The 27,749-nt window shown below is 32.9% G+C and overlaps 1 protein-coding gene across 2 annotated transcripts in view; it reads left to right on the top strand.

Moving 5' to 3' along the window:
• The window catches only part of SLC16A7 (solute carrier family 16 member 7), a 91,072-nt gene that overhangs the window by 10,009 nt on the left and 53,314 nt on the right, over positions 1-27,749 (top strand). The window contains exon 2 of one of the 2 annotated variants that reach the window (XM_039865864.1): positions 10,878-10,922. The exons of the other annotated variant lie outside the window; for it this stretch is intronic. The gene's annotated coding sequence lies outside the window, so the exon portion shown is untranslated. The remainder of the gene's footprint in view (positions 1-10,877; positions 10,923-27,749) is intronic. 2 annotated transcript variants of the gene reach the window in all.

Below are 27,749 nucleotides of genomic sequence, written 5' to 3' on the forward strand. Positions count from 1 at the left end.
GGAAGGAAGGAAAGGAAGGAAAGGAAGGAAAGGAAGGAAGGAATAAAGGACAAGCAACAGCATGATGCCTAAAGAAGTGACTTGTAGCTTTACTACCCTGGGCCTGTAACCCTTAGTTATAAATACACAGAGTAGAGATTTCATTGAACAGCATCTTACTTGTCATGTAACAGAAGAATTGGAGGCACTCAATGCATTCACTAAAGGTAGGCAGGACCCTGAAGTACCTAAATAACTTCAATTTACAGGAATCCTCTCTTGCTTCTGACCAGAGCACTTTATTGTTTACATTGAACAAAAGTAAAAAAATTAGACAATAACAAAAATTATTTGTCCTGCAATTCAGATATTTTAGGTAGATCACTGAGAATGTCTAAATTTGCATTTATCCTCTATAATTAAGCTCGTAGTTTTTCCTGAATTTATTTTAAATTTAGATAGTTATTTTAGTTTGTTGTTTTTTTTGTTTTTGTTTTATTTTTTTAGTGGAAAAAATAGATGTTTTTTACAAATACAAAAAAAGATTCTGAGTTTATTTTTAAGTTACATTATTTGGATTTATTCTGTAAAAATAACCCCATTATCTTCTTAAGACTGATTCTGTTCCTTAGTTACTCAATTGTCTCAAGTCAACTGTTTGTAGGCAAAAAATAAAGAATGTTTAATAGAATGAGGAAGGGGAACTTTGAGTCTGGAGAAAAGTATAGTCCATGGAAATTAAAGGTATTTCAGCATTTCCAGAATAAGCCCATTGTATGAGGACAGCTAAAATACTTGTAATTTATTTCCACAGTTCTCCTAATATTAATTAGTTAAAAGGAATTTAAAACTCATTTCTACTATTATACTTGATAGCATATTTTCTAGCATCATTACCCAATTAAAAGTCATATTCTGCCTGAGAATTTAATTAAAATGAGTGAGATTTTATAGATTTTAATTGTTATATATTGTTACATAAATATATTCTTTGGGGAAGTGGCTGGTTAACTTCATTAAGTAATCTAAGTTTTTTTCTAATGCATAAGCTGAGCTAATATGAGGATGAAATCGCTTCTATTTTTTTTAGCATTATGGTTAGTCTTAGTGCTCCATAAAGTGTGGAATCAAAAAATTTGCATACATTATCGCACTATTCTTTAAGTCTTTAGTAATGTGAATATATTACTTAAATTATTGCATATTCATAAGATTTATAAAGGCAAAATAATTTCTTCTTATTAAATGTATGAACCTTTCTCATCCATCATTATTAATATCTCATAAAATCCAAGTGGCTTTGGGCAGGCACTAGCTTCCAATCTATAGTTAGGCAATGCCTAAGTTCAAAAGTTTTCAAACTTATTTGATACATATGCCATTTTTGAACAGAATTTTATAGCATTGGAATTGTATGAAACACCATTTAGGAAACATAGCCTTGAGGAAAGACCTTTGTGTTTAAGACAAAATGGAATTTTGAAGTATTATTTATAAAGCCCTGACTGTGCCTGAAGAGTAGCTAAATTTGGATCTTATTTTCACAGTTCTAAAAATGTGATATATTCTCAGGTGTTTTACAATGCATATCAAAATAGGGAGCCACTCTCCCTGTTTTCAGAAAAAAGCGACAAAGATTAAGATTATTGGGGATACTAAAATTTTAATATTGATATAATAATAATAGAAAGCAAAATGAGAAATGGAAGTATTGAAGTTGGGAATTAATCATTGAGATCTGGTATCTGGTCTTATAGACTTAAAACTAAAGCTAACTTCATTATTAGGGACTAAATGAATACATTCCATGTGAGGTCACTATGGTTATATTAATTATCAATACCGCTTATATGCTTATCTGCTAAATAGACTTCACAGATTTTCTTAAAAATACAACATCTCTAAGTCATTTTTCTCATCACATTCTAAAGCTGTATTTTATGTATTTCATGCTCCAACATTTATTAAACCACATGGCTAACCAACATATATTGCTGTATTATTGATTTTAGAATATGGATGCTTAGTATTTTTTTTCCTAATTGTGTTTCCATATAATCTCACTTCATTTTTTTCAGCATAACTGAGACTAATGAAAATAAAAATTGTACTCAATAATGGGGCTAATAGTTGAGTAAAAGTCACCTGCATTCAAGAAGCACAAGAGCAAGTTTCCTAAATTTTGACTAACATTTGACAGTTTACTAAAACAGTACACTGAACTTTTCTTTTCACACTTCTTATACCCTCCAAGGTTATGAAAACATAGATTGTGCAAAGCTAATTCTTTTAAAGTAGAATGTTCTACTCCAATTCTAAAATGCCTGTATTCACTGCCCAAAATATATGTTACTATTTGATAGTTTATGATACTAACTTATAGTTTAAATTATTTCAGTTGTTTAATGTCACTAAGTTTTTATAATATGCCAGAATAAAAGGTCAAAAATCCTCTAATGCTTCTTTTAGAATTTGGTTCAAACTAAGACAGTATAAATTAGACCACTTGGAAATGTGGTGTGAATGCTGCTTTGTTTCAAAATTTAAGGTACATAAACATCAGTTTTTAAAATTTAAGTTTTATTAAAATATAGAAACTTTATATATATGTATATATATATATATAAAGTTAATTTCTTAATTTCTAGAAATTAAGAAAATGATTTGTTTTTTTATCCTGTCCATGCACTTTTTGAGCAAGGAAAAGGATGGTATACAGAGTAACGACTATTCATGTTAACTCAGGGATGGAAATTTGTCTTTGTTTTGAGGAAACTATGCATTTCAGTTATACTTTCAGTATTTCCTCATATGTTTAATTTTATCTACTTTTCCTATCCCACCTCTGGTCACACATATCTTTGTATTCACTGATTCTTCTAATTGGTGTAAATATTAAATTAATGCTTTAGTCACCACTCAGTGAAAAGGTAGCATAAAGTATTATGTGCCTCCCAAGTATTCTATTCTGTGTTCAAAATAAGGTAAAGATAAATTGTAGGTGAACTAGAAAACTATCTTTTAATAAAAGATAAGCTAACATTAGAAATATCTATTTAATTACATGTTCAAACATTATTATCAACCTACTTACATGTTGCCAGGCTGCTGTCTAAGCCAGTGTAATCTTCCTTCTAGGCTGAAAAATAGGTCGTTCCCCTCTTACCCTTGGTGATTTAAAATAGAACATGGATATTGATAAAAATAATTCAGACTATAATTATCGTTTTTTGTCATCAAAGAGAATGAAGTACCTGGTAAGTCTTTAGTCCATTTTTCTGTGATTATTTATCTTTCTATTGCTTATATAGGTTCTTTATATATTCTGTATATTGTATGTGTACCAAGTATTTTCCTTCAGATTAAGGCTTTTTCATTTTCTACATAATATCTTTTTTTTTATATATATAGTATCTTTGGATAAATGGTTCTAAATTTTAATAGCTGAATTTATCAGTTATTTCCATTTTTTGTTTGTTTACTTTGCTATTCCTTGCTTATTGCATTCTTCCCAACCCCCAGGTTGTAAAGATACTATCCTAAATGTCTCTTGGCACTATCCAACAGACTTTTCCACACTGATAGAAATGTTTTATATTTGATATTGTCCAATACGTAGCCACTAGCCAGATGTCGCTATTGAGCATTTGGAATTTGAAGAGTGTGGCTGATGAGCTAAATGTTTAAACTGAATTTTAATTCAGGTTAAATTTAAATAGCCTCATGTGGTTATTGACTATTGGATTAAATAGCTCAGCTACAGCTTTGTTTTAGCTCTGTTTTATCATGAATGGTGATTCATTTGGTATTCATTTTTCTGCATGGTGTGAAGAGAAAATCTAGTGTCATATTTTGCCATATGGATGACCAGTTGGTCTAGAACAGCACCTTTTCCCTAATTGATAATGCCAGTTTTGAAATAAAAAAATGGATTGCGTGTGTGTGTGTGTGTGTGTGTGTGTGTGTGTGTGTGTATTTCTTGGCTTTCTATTATGTTCCTTGGTTAATTCATCTATCCTGACACTAGCACCTCTCACTGTCAGTCACCAGAGTTTTAGAAACTTGCTTAAATGTATAGATCTGATAGTAGCAAGCATAAAGGATTAGTGTTGTTCCTAATCTCTTAAAGTGATAACATTAAGTATGATGTTATAGATTTCTGTTTGCTGTTGTTTTTACAGATTTTATTCATCAGATTAAGGACTTTTATTTCTATTTTTAGGTTGGTAGGGTTTTGAGATGATTTTGTTTTTTCCCCCCTGTATTCTATTAATATGGTGAATTATAGTAATTGTTCTTAAAATTTTATTTATTTATTATTTATTATTTATGTTTTGGTCCTCAAGTTCATGACATGCTCTCATCATTCACAACTACCCTTAATTATATGTTAATATAATGAAAACAATGAACCCATCAACCATTTCAAAACTTAGAATATTAAAAAAAAATCTAAACTTATCTATGTGCATCTCCCTGACCTCATTCTTTGCTCCTTGCTTCCCCACCCCCCAATTCCCAGAGCTAATCACTATTAGAATTTTTATATTTATTATTCATTTACTTTTTTGGGGAGGGTATTGTTTGGATTTAATAATAAGTTGTACTGGGCAAAAATATATTTTTAATGTTCTTGTACAATTTCATTGTCTCTTACTCTGTAATCATATTTTAATCCTTTACAGTTTAAAGCATATGTAATTTATATTTTCTGGTTGATAATTTAGCTATCTAATGTCTTTATCGACCTGATTATACTATATGTAGTTTCTCCTGGTTCTTGCTTCATATTGCCTTACAAATTACTTTATCATGTGGGAATTGTTTGAAACTCAGGCTAAACTGGTTTGCTACTTGAGAGAATTTGCATTTCCTTCTGCCAAGGCCTTGGACATTATCCAACACTGTAAACTGTTTTTAGAAGTTTAAACCATGTTGATAGTATGAAATTAGAGTGCAAAACCATGTGAGGAATGGCTTGGTCATGAGTCCTCAGGTGATATTTTTTGTTCCCTTTCACTATTGCTAAGTTTAGAGGCAGACTGGTTTCTTTGCAATTGCCAGCTGTGTATAGTGTGTTTTATGTGTATGTTTGTGTGTGTGTGCATGCATATGTATGTATGTGTGTGTACTGTTGTAAACTTATTTCTGATACAATAATAATACAGTTTTATTGAGTCACAGGAGAGCATATTACCTTTTAGACTTTCCATCTCTGGCCTTGGGTCTTATCTATTGCAAGCACCCTTTGGCTGTGAAACCTCAAGTTCAAGTCTACTGAGGTCATTAAATGTTCCAAGAGGAAACCTGAATAAAATACTCATCTTAACCATCAGATTTCCTCTTTCAATTAGTTTAATTCTCTGGATATTCCTTTCTATCTACTTTTCATATTTTGTATACAATTCTTAGTTGCTTCCAAAGGAGGGATTTTTATACAACAAAGTACAAGGACTTGCACACATTAACTCAAATAATAAGCTCAGTAATTGAAAATACAGAGAAATTTCTTGGAGCTTCATTTCCGGAAGTATAATCAGATCTTGCTGGAATGGTATTCTAGGGTTGGTTTTCCCCAGGGCCTACCAATTTTCCATTCTGTTACAATGCTAAATGAACTACTTCTAGTGTCCAAAACAGTTCAACTGACTCAATCTCTCCATGCATACTTCACATTCTTGAGATAGAAAATGAAATTGTCTTAGCCTCAGCTATAGATGATAGCAAGGTGATATGCTATGTAAGGGCAGTATACCATAATGGTTAGAATTCAGGTTCTGCTGCTGGGCTGTCTGGAATTGAATCTGAGCTCCAGATCTTGCTAGCATTATAATCTTAAGAAACTTGCTTAAAGATTCTGTGACTCAGTTTCTTCATCTATAAATGAGATGATAATAACAGTACTACCTCATAGTTGTGATGAGGAACAAATAAGTTACTATAGGTGAGAAGCTAAGATAGTAACAGTGACACAAATTTTTCTTGTTAAACATAGATGCTTATTTCTTTGCCCCACAGATATAGTAGGAAAAAGGGGTGTATGAAAACAAAAAGGTGGCAGAAATTCTGGAGAATTTTAGCATGCATCACAGTCACCAGGAGGGCTTGTTATTATGCTTCTGAGATAATGGAGTTGACACACATGCCCAATTCCTCCCACCCTCTCACTGGTTAGTATATATGTATACTTTGAAAGGTGGAGAGAAGGCAGATTGCTAGGATCTTGAGACCTAAAGAAGGACGGACACAGTAGTGAGTTCTTTGAGTTTTCTATTTGCCTATATAACCCAGACTTATAGTGAAAAAACCAGCAACCAGGAAATGTTAATGTATCATACCAAAAAAAAAAAAAAGGAAGCCTCAATAAAAGTACTCAAAAAGCGGAAGCCTAGAAAGACAGAAATTTGTAGAAAATAACAGCTTCATTCCAGCAAAAACACCACAGAAAAAAACTGGCTACACCTGGGCCAGTGAAGGCTGAGTGGGAAGACTTTTTAACCTTATTCTAGTGAGGTTAAAAAGTAAGAGTAATGTTTTGGATATAGTGGTTACTCAATAAATATTACTTATTTCTTTTCTCTCACTTGATGTCACTCTTGGTCTGATTGGCTTGCCCTGGGGTTAGGATCATAGCTATGTTCCTTCATCACCAATAAGAAGTAAATTGAAAGAAAGGGAGGCAATAGCAAATATGACTAATGTAAACTGGTGAAAGAGAAAGAAAATAACTTGTCAACTTAGTAAAACATTTAATGTAATTTCCTTTATATAAAAAATATACTCGAATGATAGAATTCTTGCCTAAAGAGACAGACATTGAGCTGTATCATGTGTAACACTTCACAGCTGAATTTTTTTCTATTTCAATTTATCATATGCTTATTGACGGTCTATTGTGTGTGAAACATTATATTACATGGGCAGAGCATAAAAGAGGTAAAAGCAGAATATGTTAGTAGGTACAATTACAGATTATAAAGGTAGAATTGTGAGCATTTTACAGAAAAGTCTCATTTTTTACCTAAATAATTCTAAGAAAGCCTTAAACATTTCAAAGAATAATTTTCTCTTTCCCCCTTTTAAGTGCCTGAGGGTTTTATTTTTTATTTTTTTTAGTTTAAAAAATTTTTTAAAGGAAGAATATGTGACTTAAAGTGAGGGTCAGGACTCAGCCTAATGCCCACAAATTAGAATATCCAGTTATGTTCTGGGTTATTTACAGGCCCTTTGTAACGTAAAAAACAGATAAATAAAACTAACAATGCTTTTCATTTGTACAGTCTTTTACAACGAACAGTGCTTTCACTGATTCATCGATTCAGTAAGGTAGACCAGTGCAATAAACCTCTCTATTTTGCAGATGAATACAGCTGAGGCTCAGGGAATTTAAGTGAATCACTCACAGTCACATTACAAATACAGAGCAGAGAAAGTCCTGAATTTAAGTTCAAGATTCTTCCCACTACTTGCAAGCTACCAATCCTGTCACAGAAATGAATATACTACTATCTATGTATTAGAATATATTCTTGAGTGACTAAAATACGTTTTTGCTCATTTTCCCTTTAATTTTTTTGCCTTTGGATTTTCAAGCTCACAGTGGATGACAACTTGGTTGCTCGAGTAACAGGGAAATCAAGCTTTGTATAGTAAAAAAGGACATGGAATGTAACCAGGATAAAAATTTCTTTGCCACTGAGTAAAGTCAATTTAAACTTTTCAACTGAATATAGATTGTGTGGGGGTTCAACATGTACCAAATAAGAGACTTTGTTCTTAAAACATTTATAAATATTATTTAATATAGTTTTTTTCTACTCTCAGGAACATGGAGAGAAGTTGTTAAAAGTACTCGACCTTTAAATGCAGAGTGTATAAATTAATTCAAGTTATTACTTCAGTTTCACAGCTGAGTTGTCTTGTAAATAAAACTTTCCCTCATTAGAAATGAAGCCAATCTTGCAGTTCCCATAGGTCTCATATCGCTTGCACCAGGCTGTGCTTCGTACATTGACCTGGAACCCAAGAGAGTTTATGCATAATTGGTGAATTAAACCAGAAATAATTTCCAGTGGCATTATGTCACAACCTCAATGATTTAAAAAAAAAAAAAAAATCCATTAATTTATTTTGCATTTAATTAGAAAAATTTAAGTGAATTCTTTCAGAAGTACATAAAATTTGATATAGACCACTATTTAGATTTCTTGTGCTATATAAAGTACATATCCATTTCTTGTGTAAACCATATTATTCAATATGTCTGTCTGTCTGTCTGTCTATCTATCTATCTATCTATCTATCTACCTATCTATCATCTATGATGTGCTGCATTTCCTCTTTGAGAAGCTCATAGTCATTGCTTGACCTTGAGCAGTATTCTAGCTTAACATCAAGTCATATATATTGGTTCACTAGTGGAACACTCTTAATTTATGAGCAGATTTTTCTGCCTTTCATAGGTTAAAATGTAATCTGGAATATTTTCCATACAGTAATATTTTGACATAGCTGAAAGATCATGCTTTAAATGCACTGTATACCAGTGAATATGAAAACTGGCAACTTGCTAAACCTCTTTGAGGCTATTTCCTCATCTACAAAAAGTGGGTGGTAAAACCTCACTCTTAGCAGAGTTGTTACAAGTATTGAATGAAGCAAACATGGAAATTACTTGGCTCATACTGGGTGCTCAAAACAAGCCAACTCCCTTCTTCCAACTAATGGCTATGGACCAAACAATTAAAATGCTTCTTACTTATCACAGAGTCAAATAGCACCCTGAGAAAACCTAACATAGTGGCTGTGACTTCAAGTTTTAAAACTTATTTTGTCAATGGAATATTTTCAATAGTTATTTTTTCACAATAATTGCTTCATAATAAACTTGTAATTTTAGTATTTAATCTTTCCAGGTGCCAAAGGTTAAGCTGCTTTTCTGATAAGAAGATTAAATGATTAAAATAGGTAGTTTCATGGTATCTGTAGGGGGAAAGTTTCCTTTTTCAGGTCACATATTTAGAAATACAAAATATAGTGTTTGTTTTAAAGACAACTAGCTGAAAAATTTGACTATATGTATTGTATTCCTTTTCAAAAGAAGTTGTTTGTAGCTACATGTTAATGGTTTAGTTTATTTTTGGTTGAAATTCAAAATTAGAAATGTTTCAGAATAGTTTTAAGGTCAAAGGTGAGGTAGAAGTGATGGAAATGTGCTTTCAAGCTGCATCAATTTGGCTTCCTGAAGAGTCTGACATACTACAAGGCTATTTCTTCAACTGTTATTAGGAATTGAATTTATTTTCTTCTTGAATTCAGTCTCACAGCTCGGCAAAGACATGAGCTTTTCTTCTAGAATAGGCCTTTGAGTAGAAAATACATTCCATTTTGTACTTTTATTTGTAGCAAAATGTCAAGTCAGTTACCTACGCAACTTGAAATAGATGGAGACATCTGACAGGAAAGAAAATTGGTACTGGCCTTAACAAGGCCTAATAATGCAATGTTATATTTAGATTCAGATAGCCACCAGGAAATATTATGGTCTGTGCTGTCTGTTATATGTTATTATGTATACCTGCCTCATCGATCCATTTAAAACATACATTGAGTACTTTACATGTTGAAAGAACTGTTCTACCTCGAGGTGGTTGGGAAAGTAAATATAAAGAAAACCTGATCCATGCCCATAAGGAAATTAAATTAAGTATGTGTGTATTTGTGCGCATATTTGCAACAGAGGACGGAGTTAGGGATGAGTAGAGCTAAATAAGCAAATAAATGACTATAGTGTATTACTAGACAGAATATAAGCACCACAAGGGAGAGAAACAAATCTGAGAAGGGAAGGGTCACAGTTTGATGAGAAGATATCAACTAGAAGGTACTAGAAGGTACCTTTGCATCTAGACATTAAAGGTAGGTGGGACGAATGAATGACTAGCAGAGAAAAGAATGATTAACAAAGACTAGGAAGGAAAGGCTTAGCTTAATTTAACTTCATTGTAGGCTATGTGAATAGGAATAAAGCAGATTAAATTTATATGCTAGAATTTGGTATTTACTTTTAGACACATTTAACATATATATGACTTTAAATTTGTAACTTTAAAGTGGACAAGGGAGAGAATCAAAAGTTTCCAACCCAGCTTTTCTTTAGATTTTTTAAACCAGTCTGGATTTTCTCTACCTCAGCATTATTGATATCTTGGACTGGATAATTCCTTTTGTGGGAGGATGTTTAGCTGCATTCTTGGCCTCTACCAGGGCTGGGACTAGGGTGAGGCCAGGGAGGTAGTTTGGGTACAGTATTTAAGGAGGCACTCATTCACAGGGTCATGTAAATTGTAATCTTGCACTGGCATGACCCCAATGGTGAGTGAATGCCTCCTTAAATTTTGAGCCTGAAGCACCTGCCTTGCCTCACCTTAGTCCAGGTCCTGCCTCTGTCCACTAGAAGCACTTTCTTGATGCTGACACCAAATATATCTCCAAACAATGCCAAATATCCCCTGGAGAACACTCCCGCCCCCCGCCACTTTGCATTAAGAACCACCACAGTCTAACTAGAATAACTCAGCAAATTAAAAAAAAAAATTATTGATAAAATACCAAGAGGAGCAGCTATCAGTGTGACCTTTTTTATACCCAAGGTAGCAGCTAAATACTTTGGGACCTACTTTTGTACTCACTCGAGGTAAAAACTAAATACAGGTGTATTTTGGGCAGTATGTGAGTGGCTGAGACACTTAGGAAGTAAGAGTTTGAAGAGAGCACGGTGGAAAGAAATTGCTGTGATTGATGATGGGCTGATGGGCATTAGGAAGAGGCAAGGGTTTGTATGAAATTTACCTGGCTAAGGAACCCTTTCGGCTGTTAATATTATATCTGACTTCTAGGCCTTGGCTGCATTGAAGAATAATAACTCTGCTATCCATCTTGAGGTAGGTATGACAAGATTTCAAAGTATATTTTTTTTTGTATGTGTGCAAATGCTCAAAAAAACCACAATGTGCTTGTTCTTTATTATTATTTTTTTAAATAAAATTGGGTAGTCTTCTTGGTTAATACGTCATTGTGCTTTTTATATTTGCTATTATCAATTATACCCTACCCTACTCTATTCTGTTTTCTTGGGCTTTGGGGAAACTGTGGCACTTGGGGAACTGTAATTTGTACAGTGTGGCTGCCAAGAAGATCACAGGTACATCAGAACCTGGTAGACTACTAATCACATCAGTTAGTATGATATCATAAAGCCACACCATACTGTATGCTGTCTATTTTCATGGTAAATAAGAATGATATGGTTACTTAATGTTTAGCAATAGAGTTTAATCTCTAAAATTCCAGGTGTCTCTCATTCAATAATCTGTCAACTAGCATGTTGCTCCATATTTAATGTGGCATTTACTATAAAGGTTGGTACCCAGAAATAATAAACAGTTGAGTTTCATAGCTCACCAACTTCTGCTAGGCAGTGTCCTATGTGTTTTATTTGCATTTATTGCTTAGTAACCCATGGTGGTGATTAATATTATTATCCCCCACTTTATGCATATGGAAGCTAAACTTAGTTTCATAATGTGCCCACAGTCACATGGTTAGGGTCGCTTGATTCCAATCTGCCAGCTCCAGAGTCTATGTTCTTCAATATTCAGTGTTGCCTATAAATGGCCTTGTAGATTGTGCCGGGCCCAACTCCAGGTTGCCCCATTCACACTGTGTACATTGCGAACGCTCTGATATTTTATTTGTAGGTACACGATAAGTACCAAGTGAATCCCAATGCTTTTCAGTGTACTTTACTTTAAAATTTTTATTGAATGGTATACAATAAAAATGAGTGATGGGAATATGGGCACTGATTTCTCTCTCTCTCTCTCTCTCTCTCCCACCCTCCCTGCCTTCCTCTCCCTGCCTTCCTCTCCCCGCTCCCTCCCTCACTCCCTCTCTTTCTTTTCTGCAAGGACAGAGCTTAGATGTAAATTTTGTGGAGGAAAGGATTTAATTCAACTGAAAGTTTGTTCCTTGCCTATTGTGATTTTACATATTCTACTGCAGGTGAGACATTTAGGGGAATGAAACTATACCTTTAGAACTACTCCTTCAGCTAGTGTTAATGAAAATTGCATAGTGCTACCAGAGTTCTTTTTCTGAAGCCTGAGGCTAGAATATTCTCTCACCATTATTTATTGTCATAGAGCCATTAGCTTTTGGCATTAGATACTATACTTATACTAAAGGTGTTGCAGCTAGATGTATGTTCTCCAAATTCTCATTACATGCTGCTGACCTCTCCCTATAAATCTCAGCTTGGAGTCATCAGCTTCCTACGTGTTGGCCCTAATTGGAAAGTTTTCTGCTATATCCAGGCACAAAATGTACTATCAGAGCTTGAATTTCTGCCCCTTATTAACATTGCCTTTGTGACTTATTTCCTCAATTCTCTTTTCATTGGCAATCCGGCTCAAACAAATTCCTCAGTTTTATATACAAAGTGAACTTACGGTAACACGCATTACAGATCATGCAATGTAATAAATGAGAGTATAGTCTAATACTTTTACCATTAAAGAATATTAAAATGTCCTTTACTAATTAATTACTTGCACCACTTTTTACTTAATAATCTAGAAATTATTTTTTGAAAATCCAAGTGTCAGGTATGCAATAGTAAATTCCATGAAAGGTTTGTAAGGAGTTGTGTTACAATTTATTGAAACCTACCTACACTTTGGATGGATTCTAATTTGACAAGAGTCTTGTGTAATCCAGAGGTGGAAGAGGGAATATTTGTGACTTGCTTCATCTGTTCATCAGAAAAAAATATTTCCCTCAGAAAATTCTTCAGATTTCTCATATGTTTAAGCTGCTGATTTCTCACTGGTCTATCACCATTACCCCCCTCCCACGCCCCCAAGAGGTAGGAGACCCATATACTGTACTCAGAAACTCTTCACTTAAACATCCTTGTTCTAGGTTCTTTATATATACTAATAATGACGTACTAGAAATCAGCCTTACTCAGAGAGAGTCATCGTAAGTGCATTTGAAGTATTTTTGTTTTCAGTATATATTTAAATATTTAGTTACTTCACACAAATTTCAATTACACAGCTCTTACTCTGAAACAGTTGGGTAGGGTAAATTGAATGTGAGTTTTGTTCCCCTAAGTTATAAGAACGGCATAGTTATTTCATGTGTCCCAGTGAGTTATTACACATTTCTGTATGTTCCCTATTAATACTTGAGCTGCACTGGTTGTTGGACATGATCTGTATTAGAATAATTGATTCTTATTTCAGCATTAAATACTGATTTAATAGCTTGCAATTCTATCTAGTTTTTATCTATCATTAGAAGTATCAACTCAGTAAAATATAAATGCGAACTTTATAATCTTTTTGCTCATGGGCTTTAACATTGAAGCCTTAAAAAATGTTGATTTTATTTTCTAAAGATTCTTAGCAATTCCAGGACTTAATTCAGGAGCTGAAAGTTAATTTTTCATTATGTTCTTGTAATTGATACCATGCATCTTTGGTTCTATCATTCCGAATTTTGGAAATTAGTTTTTAGTTTGTTCCATACGAATTAGTGTTTTTCTTGCTTATAAACAGTATGTCTGTAAGAACATTATAAGAGGAAGAATATTTAACTCCAATGCAATTGTTTATATATTTCAGATTAAAAATCAGAGGGTTAGAGTTTAATCTACTTGTCTTTGATCATAGAACTATTAAATACCAGATCTGGCTTTAAATCCATTTTGTTTCAGGAAAGTCTGCTTTGTTATATTACACTGTACTATGTCCCAACAAGTCTCTGAAATATGTGTAGTTTTTCAGCATGAGTGTAAACTGACAAGCGTAAATGTATATAAATTTAGTTATACCTTACATGGTTCATTATTCATTCGTTCATTCAGTCACCAAACATTTATTGGCCCTCTAGGCACTGCACTAGGTACTGCATATACAACGCATCCACATGCCTTTTATGGAATTTATGTGGAAGAAACAGGCATTAGAAATATAAAGAAGTGTATAATAACAATTTTGATAAATGCTATGAAGAAAAATGTAGTGCCTTTTGTTAAGTAGATTACAGAGCAGGGTTTGTGTATACTTTCTTCCCTGTAGGCAAGTGTAATTAGATTTTCAATATAGCTTACTGTAACCCAAGAAGATGCTTAAAATAGCTTTAGATAAGTGGTACCACACCAGCGTAATCAAACTGAACAGTTTGAAAACATTAGTCTTCCAGCAGCCTTTCCCCACCACAAAGCGAATTTTGGTGAACTGAAGAAAATTGTGGCATTATACCTAGTAGGTTTTGAAAATTTACCAAATGTCATGGCTTTATTTCAGCTTTGGAAGTGACTTTGGAACAGTCTCAACAATGACCTACGTCTGTTCACTAAAAAGCAATAGATATCTATGGAGATAATAATGATACTGTTTTTTAGGGAGCAGTATATCTCTGAGCACATGGGAGATTTTGCACAAGAAGTATTGAGAGAGTACTTGATAAGTTTGAGTATTTGACTTTATATGTGGCTAACATTTGACATAAAATCTAAATAGCAGTAAAACAGAATTTATGTTATTTAGGGCTTTATTAAACTCAACGATCAAAATAAAACAACCAAACAACCAAAAAAAAAAAAAAAGGTGAAAAGATAAAGCAAAACAATGTGAAACATTACTAGATGTACCCAGTGCAATCAAAGCTCTGGCTTTATTGTAGTTCAAAGGCTATAAATCCTAAATTTCAGTTTCAGAAGTTATGTTAGGCTTGTATTATTATAATCATATAATAAGTAACTGGTACTTAAGGAATTTGTGAATATTGCAGAAAAATCAGTTAATGATCTCTGTTTATTTGATTATGATTTTCTTGCCAATAAATGTGTGTTGTAGCTTGACTTCTCTTTCTGCTCTTCCCTTTTAAAATCTCTTTATAAACATATGAAAACTTGTAATTTCCTGACTGTTGGAGATATCTTTGTAATTATCTGCAAATTCAAAAGGCTTAAGGCTCTATTTCTTGGCTATGAGGGAGCAGCTGAAATGCTTTTTGTGAAGTAAGTGTAATTGTATGTGAAAGATAGAAGTTAATCAAAAAAATCTTATCTCATAATTGAAACTCATTATCATCTTATCAACTCAAGATATTGTGAGGCTTCACTATTATCAGTTTTCCTGGAAGTAGCTCATCCTGTCAGTACCTCTCATCATCCTTTCCCTTATGTCTTTATGTACTACTCTCACAAAGGAGGAACTCTTAAGTGGGGTCTTGAAGAATAAATAAAAGCTTGTCTAATAGGAAAGTGAGAAGAGGATTCCTCGATTGGCATTGACGCCTACTAAGACAGTAAAGACACAAAGGTATGAAATATCATGGGGTGATCTGGAGACAAGTTAATTCAGTCTCGTTAGAACATATAGTGCAAGGGAAGAAGTGAAATTAGAGGAGAATAAAGGCACAAGGGGTCAAATCAGATGGCAAAACCATCAAACATCAAGCAGAAATTATCCCATAGTACACGAGGGCCTATTCAGTGACCATAAAGGGGCTCACCATCACTACCAGGACAGGAGGGAATGAATGGAGGACTAACAGAGATATAAGAATGTGTACAGGTAAGAAGAAGACATTGTGAGACTTTATGACTGGTCTGATGGATTTATTTTTTCTGCGAACAAAAGCAGGTCAACTACACGTGAAGACTGAGGGTAGTTAGGGAACTTGAGAAGAGAGGAAGATATTTAGAACTGTAATAGAAGGGAGAGGAAGATACCGAGAGGTGTGAGAAAAGCTTACTGGAAAAGCATTGAGGGTCCTACTAAAATTGAAATCTATGAATGTGCAGTAGTGTAAATCTGTGCAGTTAATCCATTGTGTTTTTCAGCTCTACTCTATATATACTATAATTGTTGGGTCTATTCCAGGTTTGGAAGTTTCAGGCTACTTTTTGCAGGAAGACAAAGATATGAGCCTCTTGAGAATGTTGGTGATTATAAATGACATTAATATTTATTGAATAATTTGAATGTGCTAGGAACTTTATTTACTTAGTACAGTATATATAGTTATATTTATTCCCTTCTTATGAGGCATAAGTATTATTCCAATTAAAAAAAAAAACAGATTGAGGATCCAGTTAAGTAATTTTCCCAAGAGAGTTTATTAATAAGTAACAGAACTGGAATTCGAATGAAGATCAATACTGTAGCTGAGCAGAGATTGAAGTTAGAAAAGGCGTAATAGTTTGAGAGAAGATGTGTCAAGGGAGTAGACAGTTTCAAGAAAATTCCAGAACAGAATTGATGAGATAACATTTTTAAGGTTGTACAAAAGACAGGAAATAGAATATAGAATAGTTAAGAATAGAAATAGAATGTTTAAGACTCCAATGATAGAGGCGTTCAGAATGGCCTTGGGTTTAAGTTGGAACTGGGTTATTAAAATGAGAGTGGAAGTGAAGGTCATGAATTTTCCGGATAGGTTATTGATTGCAGTGCATAGGTATTGATATGAATATTGATTATGGTGGAACTTTGAAGTGAAGAGAAATGGGTTTTGGAGAAATGACCTGAAAGCTAACAAGCCCCAGTATTCAGGTTGAAATAGCTTGGTAAAATAAACTTAAATGAAGAAAAATTTCTTTGCCATGCATTAAAATAGTTATGATATGAAAGCCACAAACTGGAAGTGGGATTACGCTGAGCCTCTCTGTTCTGGACATGAAGGAATGGAATTAGCATGCATTCAAGAGCTCTCAATTTAAGTCAATTCCTCAAGGAGAAAAGAATGTAGAGACAGCACAATTTCCAGGTTAGGAATAAGGAAGTTTGTTTATTTAAAAAAAATGAGAGCTCTACAGGATACAATGGAAAATGTTGGGAAGGACATCAAAAGGAGCGAAGCAGTGTGGGTAATATGATCCATATGGGGAAAAATACATAGCTATATGAGGATGAGATTGAGAAAGAGGATTAGTAATGAGAGGAAACAGTTTATTTAGGGCTTGACAATGATAGAGACAAGAAGCATCAGTGGAATTTGATGGCTTCAAATTTGTAAATGGAGCTTTGGTTTATAGTCATTTGTTGTTTTGATTCCAAATAATACCATGACCTGACTTCAACTACATTCATGTTTGAGCCAAGTGAGGGGCCCACCTTCCCGAGTTCCATAGGTGTTGGGCTAATACACATACCCTGTTGGTCAGCTCAATATAAGGTTTGGAAATTAACTGGATTTATAACTCTGGTTTTGTGACTTAGCTTAATATTATTTTATTAAAAGTTCTAAACTTGATATTAGTACATATCTTATAGACATGTTTTTCTAATGTGTCCACTTGATCAAAGCATTATACTGTAATGATTTAATATGTAGTATTTAGGATTTATATATCATCATCTTTTTTGATTATTAGGACAGATTCCTGCTTAATGATATTTTAATGGAACATTGCTAAATTTAAAAACAACATATTCTTGGAAAAAGTCGAGAACCATATGATTTCACTCACATGTGGGATATAAAACTGAAAGCAACAAGTGAATAATATAAACAAATAAAGACTCATAGACACAGACAACAGTTTAGTGGTTATCAGAGGGAAATGGGGAAGGGAGGGTAGAAAAGAGTAAAATGGATCAAATATATGATGAAGGAAGGAGATTTGACCTTGTGTGGTGAACACACAATGCAATATAGATGTATTATAGCATTATATACTTGAAATCTGTGTAACTTTATTAACCAATGTCACTTCAATAAATTTAATAAATAATAAAGTAAAATAAAATAAAAACGACATAGCCTTACCTGAGCATTTTGATAACTGTAGCATAAACTAAGAAATATAAATTGGATGTGTAGATTTACCTCTTCCACAATGTATGGAAAAGAAACATGCCTTATATGAAATAAAGGAGACAACATTTTCAAGTGCATGCTCTCTTAAAAGTCATTAAAGTTTAGCATTGGAAGTGACTTTTTTTTTTACATCACACAGTCCAGCCACCCATTAATGGCTGCATTCAGAGTCTTTTTGTGAAAGAAATGCCTTCTAACTGGATGATCATTGTGGAAAGGGTTAGCAAAATTGAGGTTATAATATTGGCTCCTGCCCTTGAAATTGGTAACCCTGATAACTTGGTTTCTCCAAACCAAGTGTTTCCTGTTTTATAAAGTGAGGATGTTATTATTATCAGAATAATTAAGAGGATCGAAACAGCCTATTTAAGTTTTAGATATCTCTGACTTCAGAGGTTATATTTATATGGAACAAAAATCTCTCTGTGTAGTTTTCTAACCCACTTGCTGTAGTTTATCTTTCTGAAACTACATTAGGAAGCTGAAAATTATCTTAAAACTAAGTTTCACGCTGAGTTCAATTTTTGATGTTTATGCAGCAACCTGGGCTTTGACAACTCAATAATAACAATAGTCGATTTTCCCTAAAGATAACTAATGAATATCCAGCATATGCAGACTCTTTGCAAATCCAGCAACGGGTTACTGGAGTTCAGCAGCTTGGGACCTTGGTCGATTATACTTCCTCTAGTTGGAGGTCTTTGAGGCACATTCTTAAAAGCACCACACCATACTTGTCTATCCTAATCATATATGAAAATAATTTTGCTAAAGGCTGTGGTGTACGATTCGCTTCATAGAATAAAAGATAAACTTGGCTGCAGGGGAGATGGTAGCTAAGAGAAACTCCAATCTGTTTGGCTCTCTTCACATTTCCTCATGCAAGCCCCCCTCACAGCTACCCCAATCTGCATCATAGAGATATGATAAACTAAGCATGTTGACACATCAATGAGACAAGCTCATTAATGTTTTGGCTTTATCCCTCTTCATGATTAATTTTCAATATGGTACTAAAATTATATTTGTTTTCAATACTGATTGATTTTCCTTCATCTTTGACTTCTTCAGTTAGAAGGGCAGACAATTTGTATCTTCATATATAATTGAGATGTGAATAAGATTAGTGCATTCAATTTTTGCTAAATTTCTGCAATCGAAACTATTTATCCTAGTGTTTTCTTTATTTTTATTCTAAGACGCTTGGATGTCATTTCCTTAGATTCCACTCATGTAATTTTTTGCACTTGTTTAGAAATCTTAGGTTATACTATTTATTAATGAATGCAATGGAACTTGAAGTGGCTGTGAAAATGGCTATATACAGTAGTTGTAAATAGTGTTTTTGTAGTTGTATGAACAAAGCTTTATACAATTTCCTGTGACATTCAAAGATCACCTTTGGTGGTTCTGTAAACTTAAAACAATGGATTTGTTTTTGGATATCTAAGAGTGTGAGGTGGTTTGTTGTCCCATGCCTGTCATTTAACAGGAAAAGAAATGTTATTCTTCCACTTTGCTGCAATGACCTCACATGCTTCAACCTTGGATCAGTCAGCCACTGATCAGCTGATGCGATTTTTACATTTTTGCCTTGATCATTAATCGCTCACTTTTAAGTTCTTTTGTAGTGTTTGCCATTTGTTTCCAAAACAAACATGTTTTCTAGGCTTGTGAGAAAAGAATGCAAAAGGAACTTTAAAAGAAAATACTGGATGGGTTCTCAGTTATTTTTGACTTTATTAGTAATACTCACAATTATCATAAAACATAGAATTACGATTAAGGTGTTAATGAACATTTCATTCACAGAACTTTCTCTTAAGTGTCAATGAACGTTGAATATTTACAAACATGGTTGGACGTTAAGTTAAAGGGAAAAATTCTCTCTCTTGAGAGAGTAGAATTATCTGCTGTTTCTCTTGAAAATTTGAGTGTGGATTTGCATAGTGTTAAATATTCCTTTAAACTTTATTTTGGTTTCTAAAACAGTTCTTTATTTTAATAGGATGTTTTTTAGTGAAATATATCAATAAAATTACCAATTTCAGCTGATGTAATTTTTAACTTTTTACCACTCTATTGGTAATAACCAACCATGTGTAAACATGAATAATATGTTTCCCTTCTCCATATCATACATATTTAGCTCCTTTAGTAAACACCTTTGTAAAAAATATTTTATTTATGTCTTAATTAAAGTTTGTTCATTTTAGAAAGGGTCATGAACGCTGGGTAATGCATTTTAGTTGCAACTGAAATTCTTAAGTCGATTAAATATGACATGACCATATACCAAACATAGAGCTTTATGGCACCACAAAGTATTAAATGTTAGTTAAATTGATTCATTAACATAAGAGAAAAAATAGATTCAGCTAGTCCTTTCATCTCATCTATTTGATTTTTAAAACTGATGCTGAAGTAGAGAATGTGGCTTGGAGTTTCTAATTTGAACTTAACTCTAAAACTTAGCTTTTCCTTTTGTGTGAGCAGAACCTGCCCTAGCAGAATTATCACATGGTATAGACCAAACCAGAATACACCCTCCTCCATAGGAAGGAAGGCACGTGCGGGAAAGAAATGTCTGTACTAAGCTTGCTTAGTTTCTTTTTTCTCTTTTTCTTCCAAATTCAGCAATCAGATGTAGGACAGACTGAAGTGTTATTTTACCCAAAGTGTCTCCATTAGGAAATATGAAGCCAGTGAGAAGTCTGAAACTCAGAGAGGTTAGGTAATATATTCAAGGTAAGAAGTAGAGTGTAGGCCTTAACCTAAGCTTTCTAACACTAAACCAAATACTTTATTTTTTTATTTTACTTTTTTTAAATTTAGAATCCTTTAGAATGGAATGAAGAAGGACAGAAAGAAAGCACTTATGCTACACCATAGGAAATAATTTGTCCTTCAGGGGATAAAACCCAGTAAGGAGTCTAGGGCCTGTCACAGGGCTAGATAAAGGCACAGAAGAGCCATGTGCTCAGTCTGCTGCTGAGGAGGACACTAAGAAAGTCTAGATCACACAGGAAGCCAGAAAGGAATAAAACAATTGAAGCCACAGGAATCTTATCAAGTCCTAGGGCATGGTCAAGACTTCTATAAATTGCCTTTGCCATATGACTTTACGTTACTTTATTTTCCCTCAGCTTTTTGAGATATAGTTGACATATAACATTGTCTAAGTTTAAAGTGTACAGTTTGATGACTTGAAACATGTATATTGAAAAATATTTACCACAATAAGTTAGTTAACACATCCTCACCTCACCTGATTGCCATTTTGCTCTCGTTATGGTGAACACATTAAAGCTCTACTCTCCTAGCAACTTTCAAGTATATAATTCAGTATTGTTAATGATAGTCATCATACTGCACCTTAAATCCCTGAGACTTAAACATCTTATAACTAAAAGTTTGTACCTTTTACGGACATACCGCATTTCTTCCCCTACTCCTCAGCCTCTGGCAACCACTATTCTACTCTGTGCCTATGAGTTCAATGTTTTTAGATTTCTTATGTAAATACTGTATTTGTCTTTGTCTGCCTTATTTCATTTAGCATAATGTCCTCAAGGTTCATCCATGCTGTCACAAAAGGCAGAATTTTAATTCTTTTGGTATATCTTTATCCAATTATCTATAGATTGACCCTTAGCTCATTTTTATATCTTGGCTATTGTGAATAATGCTACAATGAACATGGGAGTGCAGATATCTCTTTGAGATAGTGCTTTCATCTTCTTTGGCCATATACCCAGAGGTGGGACTGCTGGATGATACAGCAGTTCTATTTTTAATTTTTAAAGGAACTTCCGTACTGTTTTCTATAGTAGCTGTACCAATTTACATTCTCACCAACAATGCATCAGGGTTCCCTTTTTCCCACATCCTCACCAGCATTTGTTATCTCTGAACTTTTTGGCAATAACCATTTTATTTTTTAAAATTTTTTCTTATTTGTATTCCACGGCTTCAGCATTTGAAAGTTTTATACTTTCATTTAAAATAAATTAAAAAATTAAAGCTTTCATTAACTTTTATTAAAGATATAAACTTATTTTGAGGTGTGTAATAATCTCATACTTGGTGGGACATGGATGGGCTAAGTGTAGCGTTGCCTTAAATTCTATTTACTTATATCCTCTTACTGTCTAATACCTTTTCACTGTTTTTAAAACCAGGAAAAATAGTAGCTTTTAGTTTACTAATGGCAGTGAAAAACCAAAGCACATTAAAACAACTATGTTAGTATTATTGGTTATATTAATAGATAGAAACTACACAATTATATTATTTTATAACATATCCCTGGTATTTGTATGTGCGTGTGTGTATGTGTGTGTGTGTGTGTGCGTGCATGTGCGCACACACACACAGATGGTTGTGGTGTGTGGGTGTTGGAAATGGGAGGTAAGGAGATACTAACTAGTTTTAACAGGAGGATGTCATGGTCTGAGCTTGTATTAACTATAATTTAGGGGAAAATATTGAGGCTTTTCTGAAGGAGAGAAATTGGGTACTGGAATAACATTTGGAATGCTACCAAGTTTTTTGAAATAAAATGGTGCCTGTCGGAAAGAAGGAAAAAACATAAATTTGAGTCCTTGTGGAAGTCAGGTCTACTAGGATTAGCAACTTTGATTTGATAGTAGAGAGAGGGAAACGTGCTGACTCTGAGACTTTGAGCTGAGTCATTGGCAGAATGCTGGTGCATTTAATAGAAAGTTGTGAAGCCACACAACGCCTGCTAAGGGTGATGGCAGGTAGCTGAATGAAATCAAAGGTTCTGAGCTAGAGGATATTTTTAAAGTACTCTCTTTCTGAACATGTTTCCTGTATTGACTGAATAAAGTCAGATCTTCTATTGACTGAATAACAGTGAAAGAAAGAAGGATATTATTCTATGTACTCAAATCACTTCCAATAATTATGTTCGATTGGTGAGCTACTGTTGTTTGCAAAAAGGGGGAAATCTGTTGAAATAATAGAATACTTGTATATTTTGTTTTTAGGTCTATCTTGCTCCCATTATATGGTCTTAAAGGAATTATTCTATGAAAACAAATTTAACTAAAGACTTTTTTTTTCTTTAATGTTTATCAAGATTAAAAAAATTCCTTTTCACATTGTAACTCTGAGGGTTAATTAAATCAGAGAATGAATTTGGATTGTTTCCCCCAGTATATACTGCCTTTTAGTGCCATTATAAACCTAGAATTCAGAAAATAATAGGATAACAGTCAGTTTTGCTAAACAAATGTTAAGATTCTTTTCCACAAACAGAATATGGAAAAAAAGTAGGTTTTTTTTTTTTTTTTATTCAGAGAAAAGCAGATCATTAACAGAGTTCCATTGTATTTGTGAGGAATTTGATTTTAATGTCTTCTGACTAGTTTACTGCCTTTTCTCACCCCAAATGTATAACCAAGCTTTCTTCCCTGTGCAATTTCTTACACTTTTTATTCACATGAAAAATTTGGATTTTCCACATTAACTCAGTTTTCACTCCTTAGTCATAATGCAAAAAACATCAAAATCTCACAAGGGAAATGTGCAAATGCTACATGGAACTTGGGAATAATACTATAAACAAATTCATTGCCAAGAACTTATTGTCATGTTTCAAATGCAGAATTAGTAACCTATTCCATGAGCATACATGCTATTCATCAAGGTTCTCCCCTAAAACTTTTATTTCTTCTTTTTTCTGTACCTGCATTATTGGAGAATTTTGGAAACTGGAATTAAAAATAATAAACAAACAACCTCACATTATCATATTTTTGGAGTTGCTCTTGAGAATTTGTAACCTTGACAAAGGTTAGTCACCTTCAGCTATTTTCTCCCAGGGCTTGTGGTGAACAAGTCCTTTCTGCATTTGCCTATTCTTTTCTCAAAGGTTTACGTAGCAAACACAATTGTCTGTATTTATCTCATATCCCAGAGAACTCAGTTGTTCAACTTTAATAAAATGATTTCTCTGTGATTGAACAAAGATATATTTCTTGTAAAAAATGAGTTAAATTGTTGAAGTTTTACTGTAATTACACAGGTGTCAAAAGTTGCATATTAAAGTCACTTAGTTATATTTGTTGTTTTTTTCTACTTCAGCAAACACCTATTTTAAATTAGATAATTTTTAAATTTTGGTATTTTTACTAAAAATATATATTTAAGATGTTAAAATAATAGTAGGAGAAATATGTAAAGAAAAATGATTTCTACATAGAAAACAAATATATAATTCATAATTAAAGCTCTAAACTTTTCTAACAAGCTCTGTAAAGTTTATAGACCATAGTTTCTATCACTTTTAAGGGTTTAACTAAGCAAAATCATCAAAATAAGTACAAAATACATTGTCCATATCCTGCCAATTCTAATTTTTATAGATATTATGTTGTCAGGTTACTTTCTTGATAACATGATCATTACATATTAAACTTAGATAACTTCATATTTCTCATTTTAACTTTAAAACTTTTATAATACTAAGTAAAAAGTTAATTATACATGCAAGAGCTTTTTAAAGTTAGCATTCTTATTATAATTAATAACATGTTTACTTAAAGTATAATCATTTATTTGCAAAAAATATAGTCTTATTGTCATATTTGCATTATATAAAAGTAGTTGATCAAGTAAACAACTTGACTGAAATTTATTCCTCCACCTTTTTTGAACAAGAAAGTTATTTGAGTACAAAATGGTTATATTCAATTGATTAATCACTTATATTACATTCAGGTAATTTTACCCCCAAATAAATGTATTGAACACTTACTAGCTACTAAGCACTTTGCTGTGTTAGGACAAAGGTATTTAAAGCATTCTCAGTAAAAACGTTTTTGTTTGTCAAATGTAGTACATAATTGTGCAAGCCATAGTACAATTTGTTCATTGTATTATATATAGTCTCAGTGTATGTTTAATTTTGTACTAAGCAAAATTTCCTGATGTTTTTATTTTATTTTATTTATTTTTTCAACTGAAGTTTTTAATAGAAGAGACAGAAAAATATCACATCTTATCTAATAAAGGTATTTGCTTTATTTGGTTAAATTAGAGCAAATGTCCAGAGATTGTTTATATCATTACCTGGTTATTGTAACCATTACATACATTTAGAAATGCAGCCTTTTAAAATCTTGGGGAAGTATATTTTACGACAGGCTATTGCTTAGTGCCTAGATCTAATAATGGCTTCTTTCACTTGGGAAATCAAATTCCCCTCAGTCACTGACCTTGGAAAGCCTAGACTGCTGTTCACTGGAGAGGAACATGAATCTTGAATCCAAACAACCTAGAATTGGAATTCAGGACCCATAATTTATCTGACCTTACATAAGTAATCAAAACTCTGAGCTCTAGTGTTCTCATGCTTAAAAGATGTATCATAATGTCTATCTTATATGGTTTAGAGAACGATCATGGATGTAAATTGTTTGGTAAAATATCTACCTAGAATATGAGAAATATCCGAGGAACAATAGCTCTTTATTTCACCAACTTCTTCAGAAACAAAGGTGGCAACACTGACCTACTGTCAGATCCACCATTACTCTTAAGGAGGATTTTGTGACAGATGGCGTGCATTTAAAGAACAACTGGCTGAGTAAAGAGTGTGACATGTGATTAGGCAACCAAATGAAACTAACTGGCTCTCAAGGGATTCAGCACATGACCTTGTCCTCTTTATTATTGTTCATAACTTACTGAATTATCTAGCCTTAGATTCTGTGAAGATTCACTGATACATTAGTGTATATATTATAGTACTTTTACAATGTGTACTATACATGATATTAAATCACGTGATGGTGCATACAGTTGAAAATGTGGCTATATCAACATCAGAAAAAAGGAATCAGAAGATTAAATTTAGCAGTTCAAATTCCCAGACTTGGTCATCTTCCTTGACCCAAGATATAATTTAAACCAAGTTAATTTTAGCTGAAAAGTATGAACTAATTGTACGTGTCAAAGCAAGTTTTTTAAGAAGAGAGAAAGCTACCTTTTCTCCATTTGACAGTAAGGAAAAGGCAAAGCAGAGAGTCTCCTGAGATTTGTGTGCAAAGTTGCCTCTGGCTAAAAGTTAATGATCAGTTGCATCTGTTTTCAGCTCTGAGCCTTGAGAAAAGTGTCAAACTCACGTTCTCTTTCTATTCAGGTAATTTTTAAATTTATACAAATTGCACTCAAGTTAAGCTATACTGTAGATTATAGATGTGCAGAGTTTTTCTTTTTTTTCTTCTAATATCAACTGATTTCATGTTCTAAGCTTAATGAAAAGATAATGAAAAACTATAAATGTTGGCTGACAGAAACAGATTTTGCTTTTGAGTTGTACTGTGTTAAAATTAATGAAGGATTCTGTGCTCGTATTAGGGAAATAGTATTTTTAAATGTCTTTATAAAACTATTGTCATTCTTAAATCTCTTGGCTGACAGATGTATTAATCATAATTACTTAAAATAATATAGTACATTATATAGTCTGCCAAGTCTTCATTAGTCAGGGAAATTTAAAGTTTGCCTAACATTGAATTTTGAAAATAACACCAAATCTTTAATCACTAAAATTTTATTTTTACTTGATATTATATAACGATTTCAAAAGTGATCTTCTTTTTCTCAATCATAATGATTTATAAATGTCTATGTGTACTTTGCTGAAAAAATTTTAAAAATAAGTTGGGTTTTATTATGGGGTTTTGATAATTTCTTCCCAAAACATTTGGGATTTCATTACGGCAAGATATGAAGTTATTGTATAGTTATGTTTCAGGTAATACCATTGGTGTAGTTCAGATATAATTAAAACATTGCTTACTAAATTTTGCTGTTTCAAAGCTGGAGTCTAAAGATAGCTCCTCTGTACAGAATAATCATATTCTGCATCAAGTTCCCAACATAAAGAGTTACACTGCTTAACCACTGAAACCACAAATTAGGTGAACTTATACAGAGAATTTTGGTTCTTTCTAAAGTATCTGGCCTTTGTTATCTTTATTCAGGAAGTATCCAAGCCCAAGAAAACATGTTTTGGTTATATTTAGACTCAAGTGATAAAGACAAGTAAGCATCAAAAGCTAAATGTTATTGTGGTGCTACATATGCAGTTTTCCATTTATATTTCTCTTGAACTAAAATTAAATGTCAGACAGTGATCGATGATCATGCAATTGAAATGTGGCACTAGTAGGAACCTTGAAGAACATCGCATTTTATAGACAAGGAAATGAGTCCAGAGAGTGAGAGTAACAACAGCTATTGGGAGTGCTGGGACTAGAATCAAAGGCTCTATGTACCAGCTGACAAATAGAGTTAATAGTTTATTAGTTAATATTTATGCTGTTTTTGAAAAGGAAATCATATTTTATTCTGTAATATATTTACATTTCAAGGTATAGTTAAATAAGCGTTGGCATTTCAGGTATAGTTGTGAAGTGATGTTTTCCAGATTCACCTTTGGCATTGCTAACATTTGTGTATCAATTTATTATAATTTATTTAATTCATTCCTTCTGTCTGCATATGGATTTGCTTATGTATATTTATGTCCTCAAGGTTAGAGAAGACCATGCTGCCAGATCTCATTTTGATACACACTAAAGCCACACTGACAGGTTCATAATTTATAAATTAATTGTTCATTATAAATTAACTTATAACATATAAGTATATATTAACGTATATATTTATATATTATACAGGTTAACAGGTTCATAATTATAAGTTAATTAACTGAAGTTTCACTAATTAAGGAAATGTAGATTATGAATAAAATCAAAATATATAGATAATTATGAAGCATCTTTATTTAAATTTTGAAGCAATCTGCATGCAATATAAATATAAAACAATTATTTGAC

The sequence above is a fragment of the Pteropus medius genome, unplaced genomic scaffold (assembly GCF_902729225.1).
Source record: "Pteropus medius unplaced genomic scaffold, Ma_sr-lr_union100, whole genome shotgun sequence".
Lineage (NCBI taxonomy): Eukaryota > Metazoa > Chordata > Mammalia > Chiroptera > Pteropodidae > Pteropus > Pteropus medius.